General features: G+C 42.9%; 1 long non-coding RNA gene across 1 annotated transcript; it reads right to left on the reverse strand.

Annotated features, from left to right (window-relative positions):
• Nucleotides 1–404: 404 nt before the first annotated feature.
• On the reverse strand, nt 405–2,589 carry LOC124850063. Its single transcript, XR_007030858.1, has 2 exons — nt 2,521–2,589; nt 405–1,825 (listed from the first exon to the last, which is right to left on the reverse strand). It is a non-coding gene; the product is annotated as an uncharacterized LOC124850063 (long non-coding RNA).
• Between the last annotated feature and the right edge of the window lie 8,562 nt (nt 2,590–11,151).

Raw genomic sequence — 11,151 nt, forward strand, 5'->3', positions numbered from 1 at the left:
TTAGGACTAGACTTACACAACATGTTTGTGCTTCAGGGTATGTGTAAAAGCAAATGTACAGAACATACTGTACACTTGTATGCTTCTATTGACAAAGTAACAAAGGGATGAGGGAGGATGATAGCACTGGTGAGTGTAGGGACAAAGCTCCCAGAGTGCTTCAACAATTTTTCCTTTCTTCCTGAACAGGGATGCCGCGATTGCCACAGGCGACACTGATAAACATGTACTGTACAGCATCATTGGGGAACAGAGAGGCCGGGGGTCAGCTTTGAAAAAAATTCTCATTTCCATTCCCTGTATGTATGCGGGTTTTAGCTGACACTCCGGTAGAGTGACTTCTGTTCAGCGAGCAGATGAGAGTTAAGTGTCTTCGCTCAAGGACACTTTGACAGGATGCTTTGTTGTTAATGGACAGCATTTATTGTTGGGGTCAAACCGTTGACAGGATCATCTCTTCAACCACAAGGCCAGAGGCAGGTCTGATAGACGTGTGGAGTTCTGGAGACGAGGGGTCAGTTTCTGTCGACACAGCACACTTCCTCTTAGACCTGGAGGGGTGCAGCTCTCCGACTGATGTCAAATGTGAATAACCCCTCCATACTCGGCAAAATGACTGATGCTTTATTACTATCTGGAATATAAATTTTACTCCGTCAATGTACGAAATCTGGCCTGTAATATTTTTCATGCTAATGTTTAAAAGAACCCAAAGAACTGAATATTTCACCCGTATTTTATGTTTGACAGCGGACGCAGTTTCTTTATTTGTCAATGTGTGAAATCAAAGCATGACCAAACCAGTAAATGAGTTGCCGAATTTCATTTGATGTTAAAAAAAATCGAATCGAGTGCACTCATCAAAATGGTGGACAAGTCTGATTGACAAACTATTAACACAACCCCATGCCCTCAATTTTTCTCGACATGCGATTCCTTGGATTGTTGCGGGGCTCATTGAAATGCATGGGCATGGCTCTGCGGGAGGTATTTCATTTGCAGAGGTAAATCACTTCCTCTTCCCTTTAATGTCTGTGGAACAGACTGAGTGGTGCCTTTGATCATTGCCACTGTGAACATGACAAAATAGCTGCTGTAAATGAGCTGAAATGAATTTCTGTAACACCAACTTCTCCCCGTTAAAATACCCAGCACTCTATTTTGTCTTATTGACTATGGTTATCGTTATTACTAATGACGGAAAAATCATTCAGTCCCTTGTGTTACCTTATGAGATGAAAATGCCCTCAGACTTTTATTACAGATTAGTGGGGTAGTGCAAAAGAAAAAAGGGAAAATGACGTGATTAAATCAAGGAATAATGATTTCCATATGATATGGGCACATACACTTGATTGTATAAAAAGTCTGGAAAGACAATCCCCTCACAAGTGACCTATATATCAAGTCATGAAAGAATATCTTTGTCTATTCATGTCCTCGCTCTCTTTCGTTCTCCAGTTTCCTCCTGAAAAAAAAGCAAGTAACAGGCAAATTATGAGGCAGGGAGAAGCTATTTCTGTCAAGCCGATACAATTAGTATTGATAAGATATGGGCTATCCACCAGCAACAATGGAGCTGCCATTACACCTAATGCTCTCTGCCTGTCATTGGCTTGGCAGAGACAAGCAGGACGGAGAGCGACGGTGCGATCTGCTGAATAACACATACAAGCCCAGGCAATCACGTCAGGCCCACAACATTAAAACCTTTTATAGATTTCTGCGTGCTTCCATTTTCTGACGAGAGGGACATTTTCAATGGGTTGTGATTGCTACTGTCAGAGGACCATGGCTCGCTGGTAGATGGAGGGTTTGAGGGCGACTGCAGATAGAAGGAAACAGTTTTGATCATCCCCATATTTCTGCTTGTTATTTATTGTCTCGCCTTCAGTCCGTGTCTCCTGTGTTTTTGCGAGTCTCTGTGCGAGTGTGACTAGTGTGGGATAAAAGGGATGAGGCATCCAAACCCTTTAACACTCAACGTGTGGGTCAAAACATGTAAATTATTTCAGATTTCAGACTGGATGCCTTTGTTGTATGTGGCATGTTGTATGTTGGAGTGTTATTGATGCAGGATTTCCCTACCCAAAACAAATTTCTCCCTTGGGAGACGAAATAAAGTAACTTTGAACTTTGAACTTTGAGAAGAGTCGAGCCAGAAATGTTGATTTGCAGGATCAAACGTCAAACACGAGGTTCATCCATTCTCCATTATTTAAGGAGAGAAGAACAAGGCTTAACACCTTTGAGCATATTGGGCATTATTGATATTGTTGACATCATGACAGGCTTACTCAGGAGTAAGATTAGTATTTGTGTCAGAGACAAACTTGGTAAAATTTGTCTTTCTGAGGTTGAGATTCTGTGTACTGATGGACAGTCTATTCCAATCAAATGCTTGCAAACTCCTACTGTTAACTTTCTAATGTCTATTTGTTTTTTGTTGAGTTGGTTAAAGGTTTGCGGCGTTGTCGCACTGAATTTCTGAAAGATAATCTTTTCTTTTTTTTACTTCACCTCTGCCACATCTCTCTCAGTACAATGTACAGTGTGGTCAATGAGTCAGTAGAAACATCTGACATTCAGCACAGACGGAGAAACACTAACATCACCTGCGTCAGGTTTACCCACGTACACTACAGTGGGTCTGACACTCCCTTTAAAGGTGTGCTTTGTAAGATCAAAGGTCCCGCTCTCAGCTCCACTTGGCATTCAGTCACACCGTGTGAGCAGCGCTGGCATCTAAGACACCACATTGGCAACGCGAACCAGACTTCTATCTTTAGTCCTGTCTGCGTCTATTATCCAAGAAAAAAAAGACATTTATCTATCCTGATTGAGTTCACAGAGTATGCCCCGCTATCTGCATATTACCTCTGTGCATACTTCAGAAGTATTGCAGACAAGCGATGAATCTTGATTAGGTTGGATGTGAATTTTTATGATAGAAAAATGACCTCGCTGTGGAGCTCTGCAGCCCCCGACAACAAGCGGAACAAGAAATAGAGGTCTGTCTTTAATTAAATACATTTCGGTTTCAAAACGCAATATCCACTTCACAAAATGATACACCTAATCTTTATTTGATTCAATACTTCAAAAGAAGAAATTATTGCATCCTTAAGATCCCAATTACTTTTAAATCAAAGGTCTCTGAAACAATTATCTTCAGAAATTCAATCTCTCTTTTTCTTTCAAAACAGCAATTTTGGCCTAAATCAATTTGTCTCAGTTGGTGTTGTGTGAATAGAGATCACATTTTGAGATTCTCAGTGTCACTTATGGAAAGCAATTCATCAAATGCCGCAAATCAAATTGCTTGCATGTTTCCACATAATGAAGTATGCCCCGTATTTAGCTCTTGCGATTTAGCTGTTTTCTCTGTCAACAAAAAACTGTCCAGAAAGCATGGGTGTATTTAAAAATATGCACTAGTCCTTTGAAACTCTTCTACCCTTCTTTAACTTTCTGGACGTCATTCACTGTTTCGTGGCAGACACAGAGAACAGTCACTTCTACCTCATGTGGCTAACCACCTCTCATGTATTATTCCCTACGCCTTTGGGCCCACAGGTTACTGCTAAGAAGCCAAAAATTACATTCATGAGAAAGGAGAAAAAAAACTTCCTCCTCTCTCCCACTTTCTCTCTTCTGGCATTTAATTTTTTCTCTCCCATTACCCTGTTTCATCCTCTCACCAATCCAGCTTTGCTTAGCATGATGCCAGAACCAATGAGTTCAGCCCCTGTAATTCCATATGATTTCCCAGTATGCATAATCCTCTTCTACCCAGGCGACATTCCAGAGAACCCTCCCAAGAGTGCTATAAGGAAATAACTCTGTAATCCAACACAGGTTCGTGAAATCCTCTGTTCTGACGCTTCATAATCACAGGGGAGTCTTTTTATCTTTGCAAGAAAGTGCCAGGGTGGCAGCCCATTCCCAGATAGCTTTACCCCCTGATGCCAAGTCGGCCCTTATCTGAGCCCACGAGGGCCGGAGAAGCTGAGGGTGCTCACCACCGCTGCAATCTATCCACTGGAAAGGTACAAAGGTCAGACGATCCCGCGAGCCAAGGTCCTCTTATCACACTCCGCCTAGGGAGGGAAAACTACACCGAAGTTTTAAGCAGTCTGGCCTGTCACAATGGCTAATTAGTCCTTGTGCATAAATACTGACAGTTTGTTTTCCATGCACGTTTTCCAATCTGGCGGAGCAGACTGAAATCCTATAAACATAAGCTTTACAACTGCTTTTCTTTTCTGTGATATTTTGTTGGTTTTTTTGGTCACTTTTTCATCCCATTGCTGGACAGAAATCATTGTTCATGTATGCATATGAAGGTAAAGATGTAATTGAAAAGAATGGTAATCTGTACCAATATATTTTTAAAAACAAAAACATTTAATTTATGTATTGATCACTGCTCTGAAAATCACCACCTCAATGTGGTTGACCTGCTCTTTTACCCTTGCAAGGCTACCTGATGGAGTTTTAAGTTTCTGGGGTTTTATTCGTGTAGCAGGAGATCGACAGATGGATTGGTGTGGCTTCAGCAGTAGAGCAGGCACTGTACCTGGACCATTGTTGTGAAGAAAGAAGCTGAGCCAGAAGGCAAAGCTATCCATTTACGAGTCAATCTCTGTTCCGACCCTCACCGTGAGCTTTGGGTTGTGACCAAAAGAACAAGATTGTGGATACAAGCAGCTGAAAGGACTTTCTGCTGCAGGGGTGGCAGGGCTCAGCCGTAAAGATCGAATAAGGAGCTCCGACAAAGCTGCTTCTCCTTCACGTCGAAAGAACCAGTTGAGGTGGTTTGGGCATGTCGTTAAGTTGCTTCCTGTGCGGCCTCCCATTGGATGTCACAGGCAGACTGGAGACTTCGGGTATTGATACAGAACATGCTGGAGAGTTTATATATATTTTCGGCCTGGGGAATGCAGATCACATCACTGTGAAGGGACTTCTGGACTACCTTGCCTGACCTACTGCCACCGCAATCCCGACCTCAGATGAGCAGCAGGAAATGGATGGACGGACGGACAGACAGGTGGACGGGTGGAAGAACTCAAAAACCATGTTGTATCATGAACCCTTCTTCACAAGAAGATGAATACTGTTTCTTTTTGTTCCTTTGTTTGCTTTTTTTTTTTTACCCAAATAAATAAAAATAAATATTTAAAACCTGGGACAAGAGTAAATACAACAGCACCACAGTCATGAAAGACTTTTTTATAATCCTCTCTGCTCACACGGGGAATCTATTGGAGCAGTGTCTTGCAACATCTGGCTACAGCTTAACCTTCCTCTTCAGCACCCCTGAGCCCAACACACACACACACACACACACGCGCGCACACGCGCGCACACACGCGCACACACACGCGCACACACGCGCACACACGCACGCCTCTGGGGTGTAATGCACTCTGACTACAAAGTGATTTTACACTGTGACCATGTGCCCTGCCATGCAGTGTGCGTGCCTGTATGTCTGCTGATTCTACTCGGGCTGTGTAGTGATGCCAGTCGTCACACATCAGGCCGACAAAGGCAGAGCTGTGTGCCGCCTGATAGTCTAGAAAGCCCCACATCCCCGAAGTTCCTCCTGTTCACACCCGTCCAGGAAGCAGAAGGCAACCACGGCTGCACCAGTGCCCACTGGCAGCGACTCCTGAGAGATCACATAGCCGGGGAGTTCAAGGGTGAGAAAATGGCTAAAGCGTCTCGTGCCACTGTGACCACTGTGAACAATGCTTTGAACAGGTAGCCTCAAATTATGTTTCACACATTTCCTTTTCTCAAGTTTGCTTGATGGCAGTTTTTAGGGTGTCATTCCACACAGACGGAGAGATCGGTTTGTCTAATTTTGCCTGCTTGTTTGCCGTGTTAAAAAAAGTTTCACGCCTCACTTTTCCATCCATGTTGTAAATAGGATTTTCGGCACCTGAACGTTCTCAGCAGCAGGTGTGTGGCGGAGATCTCCTACCGAAATGAAAAGTTCTCCCTCACATAAGAATGCCTGAGGGAAAGAAAGAAAAAAATCCCAGCATTCCTTCTGTTCGGTGACCCTCTATGGTGCTTCAGAAGCAGCAACAGAATGCGGACAACAACTGAAAGACTTACTTTTGAACAAAATACACCGGAATACACATTTGTATTCCACCCAGGCCTTTGTTGCTTTTGGTTTAATGTTTTAAACAGCCACCATTTCAGTCAACAGTCCAGAGCAGCAGGCGAGGGTGAAGAATGATATAATTGGTTGCTTTATGCAGCTCGCCCTCTGCCCCTTTTCACTGCTAGCACATCTATTTCATCCAGTGGTGCTTTTAAATAATCAATACACCCAAAGCTCTGATACATTTAATACACCTTGAAAAGTAAATGACACATGGTGTTTGTTGGCAGAGTTTGGGCATATGGGCAAACAAGAGAAGAGAACACATTAGCTCACCTCGGAATGGCCGTTGGATGAGGAATACAAAATGTGAACTAAAAAAAACATTTAGTTTAGAAACTGATGTGCAATCAAGAGCTTTGACCAAAACGCTGTGATGCTTGTAAAAAATCAGCAAGTGAAGTGTGGCCACAGTCTGAATGCACTGAGATCTGTGTGATTTTGAATATACACTGGGATTCTGAGTGCACATTGAACTGATAACCAGGTGGGCCTCTGCCTCTGCCGAAGGCTGCTGCTTACAGTACATATCTCATGAAGTAATCATCAGGTCTCAGCGGGATATTTCACTCCCGTTGACCTGTCACACATCACACATAATGCTTGCAGCTGATTTATGTTTGATGAGAGCTAAATGGTACAACTGCATACGAAAGGGCTTCAGTTACCGTAGGTTTTGGGCTATGGAATTTAAATTGTGCCAAGAGATGAAAAGAAAAATGGAGCAAACTCTGAACCCTGCACCGGCTGTGGCTGTCTGTGAAAGTGAGATGATAAGGACAACATTCTTGTCACTTTCAAATCTGCTTCATCTGCACCAAAGGCCAAAAAATACATGTTCCCAAACTACTTTTGTAATTTCAGCCTTTTATTTTTTCTTCAGTGAAAATATTCTGAATGCTTTTAGACCTTGATTAACCGTGAGTAACAATGTCACATTTACAAATATCTCAAGTGGATCTTGGCACCTTGAGCTTTCACATCGTTTCTTTTTAACAAAAGAAGGGGAAGCCTGTGTCATATCACTAATGGTGCATATTTGCAATTTCCTTTAAAAGCCAGGGGCTGCAGAGCTCTTCTCAGGGGGCAATTGTTTCAATACTCCATACTGGCTGGTGGGAGTAGAATAATGTGTCCTACACTGAGTAATGTTGAAGCGAAACTACGCGCAAACACTTCTGCACCCAGTCATTTTTCATACGATGGCTTAAAAAGTTTCTGCTCCTGGACAGCCTGATGTCGGCTGGAGTTTAATCGTCCCAAAGCGGGCATAGCAGGACAGAACAAACAGAGACAAATGTCTCAGTTTAGTGTGATCACTGGCAGATCTAGAGCATTTTCTATTTGTATGAGTATTACGGCGCCCCATGTGCCTCCTCTTTCTCCCTCACTCTCTTTCTCCTCCCCTACTTGGCACTGCATTATTTAGTGTTCGTACCAACAGCAGATTTATATGTAGTAAACACCGGATATTAGCCTTTGGCTCGGGAAGACCAGATTGTCGATCAATATCTCTCAACCCACTGACGGTGATTGAAGGGGGGATCTGTTATTTAAAAACGAGGCACCATTTGAGTCAAATATGGTCCACATCAGCACATTTAGACAGACAGTAACTGTGATCTCAACCTAACTCTCCCTTACTTGCACATCTCCGCTTGGATGATGAACGTTTAACAAGATCTCAATCGGTTTTACTTGATTTGGCTGACGCTTTCTGTCTCCGCCTCTCTCCCCCTTTTGCCTCTCGGCTACAATCTGCTAATCTACAACAGATAAACTTTGTCCCCTCAATAAGACTGACCACGTGAAAAGAACCCCTGAACACATTGAACCTGATTCAATCACTCAAACGAAAACAGAAAAACTGCAAAATGTTGAACCATAACCTGCCAACTGTTTCCAGGAGGGTGGTGGTAGTGATGGTGGAGGATGGAGGGTGGCGTTGAGAGTGGAGAGGGGGAGCAGTTTGGGGATTCCCTCGCCTCTGTCAGAGTGCTGCAACGCCATCCATCAAGTCTATTTTTATGGGACTAAAGAGCTAAACCACAAGCCTGAGGGGAGGACATTAAGGGCCTGACAATGTGAGCCGAGGCAATTGATCTATTTAAAACAGCAGTGGCAAAGCAGTGGTGCGGTGCAAGATTTGTGGCGTTTTCATTTACTTCTGCGTTCTTCACCCCCTGATTAGATCTGGATGGCCTGTGGGTAAACATTGTCAGTAGATCCTATTTACTCCCTCTAAGGAGCAAAATGTGAGAGAGTACAAGGATATTGGTCTCTAATGGCTGCCCAAACTGACAACCTTGTTTGTCTGTCGTTTTTCTGCTTTTCTAGCCCTCATTAGAGTGAGGCAATGCTCCCAAAGGATGGGAATACTTAAATGCAATGCTGACTACATTAATTCACTGTTTATGTTCATTCACTGTTATGCCTGTTAACGTTGGCCTGGGAATTAATTCATAACAAGACAACGTTTGTATAGTTTCAAATACTGTCTGTCTTTTTATTAGTGTACTAATAGTTATTTATGTCTCTATGTGTTTTATTGACCGACATGAAAACAAGGCATCGAACCTCAGGGGTTTGTTTGTAAAATAGTGAATGTTCCATAAAAATCGTAGTGCAATGCCAATGTAAGATTGAGTGCATCATTGTAAGTCCAACGGCACAAAGATGACCTTGATTGTACACAAAGCACAAAATGAGCACTACAGTGTGCAGAGGGTGGCAAATAGTCTATGTCATGTATTCACATTATTACTGCAAAAGATTATCACATTCATCAGGAGTGCAAAGCATTTCCAAGACAGTTATGGTGCAGTAACATGAGTTGCATGCAAACATTTTTGTGTCCTGTGCCAACAACATCTGTGAATTATTTCACCTGTTGTCAGAATGTCGGCACAACACCTCTACCTAAAAACTTACATGGGAGCACCGGGCCAACACTGGGTGATATAGGCAGCTATAATCTGGTGCTGCAGAAACAGTCCGGGTGCCGTTTTAGAATTCATCCAGTTCCAGGAGTCTGCATGAAGAAAATGAGAAGTCATCAGAGGTAGGGCTGAACTAGGGCAGGGTGATATGGACAAATATATTATCACAACTGCATTTTTCCTATCGATCCATATTGGTATTATACAACATTTAATACCATTTGTGAGGAAGGGAATAAATTCAGCGTGTTTTGTCGACTTTGAGGATACACAGAAGCTGTTTTCAGACATGTCCGTGGAATTGGGTCCAGACATTTTCTGCAGTTTTCCGTCCACGTACGATGAACGCAGCTGGAGTTTGTCCGAGTGAGACACGTTCACAACCGCAGGATAACCTCCAGAACATTCTGTGTCGTCGTGCAGGAGGCAGGACATGACGATGGCCTTGTGGAAAGCAGTGTTGTTGGGTTTTTTTGCAGTCGCCAACACTCCCACTTGCTCGCAGGTGATTCTCCTGTATCTCCACATTCTCCGGAAATTTTACTGTGGGGCTGGCAGGGAAAGTTTCGCACAATGTCCGGAGCAACTTCTGAGGACATATACCTTCTCACATACAGCCCCCCTCTGGAGAAGTTTAGGAAAATGTCAACACTTCTGTGTCCGTCTGAAAGCAGCTATAATGTGTGCTGGTGGGCACCACTACATGTTTACTAGAAAACTGCACGGGGTGCCTTCAACATATGTTTAATTTGAGGATTTGAATCCTACATAAATCACAAGGGTTGTCAAGGTTCTAAACTATCATTTCATTTTTTAATCTATAGTTTTATATTCTCCAACTTACACGATATGACACTTTTATAATTAGGCTCATTTACAGCTCTTCCATGCAGCTAGACAAGTCAGAAGTGGAGGCACAGGGTGAAGTGCCGCTCTTCCACATTTCCCTTGCATTCTGCATGAAGCTGAGGGCGGTTGCTGCTTTGAAAAATGTTTGCATGCTGGGACTTTATAGCATAGAGTCTGGCACTTTCACCATTCTAACTTACATCATATTTTGCTATGAAATGTAAAATTGCCCTCTCCACCCTCTTCCTTCTTTTTGCTCTCTTGTTTCATCAGTTAATGACCAAAAAAGCAAACAAGCCAAATACAGGGATACCTCTATTTGTATGCCCCTGATGGCCGGTCCAGGTGCGAGCGTTAACTTCAATTTCATTTTTGCACAAAACTATATATATTTTAAATACCCATATCTAATTATGTCTATTTTCAAAAGCATTCAAGGACATTTTCTTTTTCTCAAATTCGCAAACTTTCAAAGGAGCCAAATGTGAACTTGTGAGGACAAATCATACTTTGCAGACCTATCTTTCCTTCTGGACAGAAGAACCGCTTCAAGAAGACCTGAGTGTCACTTCAAAGATCTCTTCAGCTCCTTGAGGTTTTTTTTTTTTTTAATCTACAGCTCTGTAATGTTCAGTCCACACCTCCGCCTCCTCTCCACACCCCTGGCTCACTCTGGCTCACTCCTGAGGGACTTTTTTTGTTGTTCTCTCAGTAGATAACACAAAATCAAAGATTCATCAGAGCGGGGGAAGAGTTTCTCAGGTTTAACCTTGGCTGACAGATTTGAATTTTACAGGTGGGAATAATGAAAATTTTTCAACTGTTCAGTTGCCAAATGATTCAAAGGTCCAGTGTGTTGGATTTGGGGGGATCTGTTGGCAGAAATGAAATATGTAAAGTTAGATTTTATTCGGGAGATAGTTTGGGTTTTGCCTGTTGTTTTGGACTGGGTTCACCCTGAACTCAGCTACACACTTTGTAAATAGTTTTTTCGAAATAAAGTGCTACTAAAGTGCTGCTGCTTTGACTTTCCTCTCTGTGGTCTCATCCTTATGTTGCGCTCTCAAACCCCCTCGACCGAGACATAACAGTCACCGTAGAATGAGTCCTTTATGTAAACATAGGGAGCGGGTTCCTACGTCTCTACAGTCGCCAAAAACGGATAGACCGAACACTGGCTCT

Source organism: Scophthalmus maximus, chromosome 6 (genome assembly GCF_022379125.1).
Source record: "Scophthalmus maximus strain ysfricsl-2021 chromosome 6, ASM2237912v1, whole genome shotgun sequence".
Lineage (NCBI taxonomy): Eukaryota > Metazoa > Chordata > Actinopteri > Pleuronectiformes > Scophthalmidae > Scophthalmus > Scophthalmus maximus.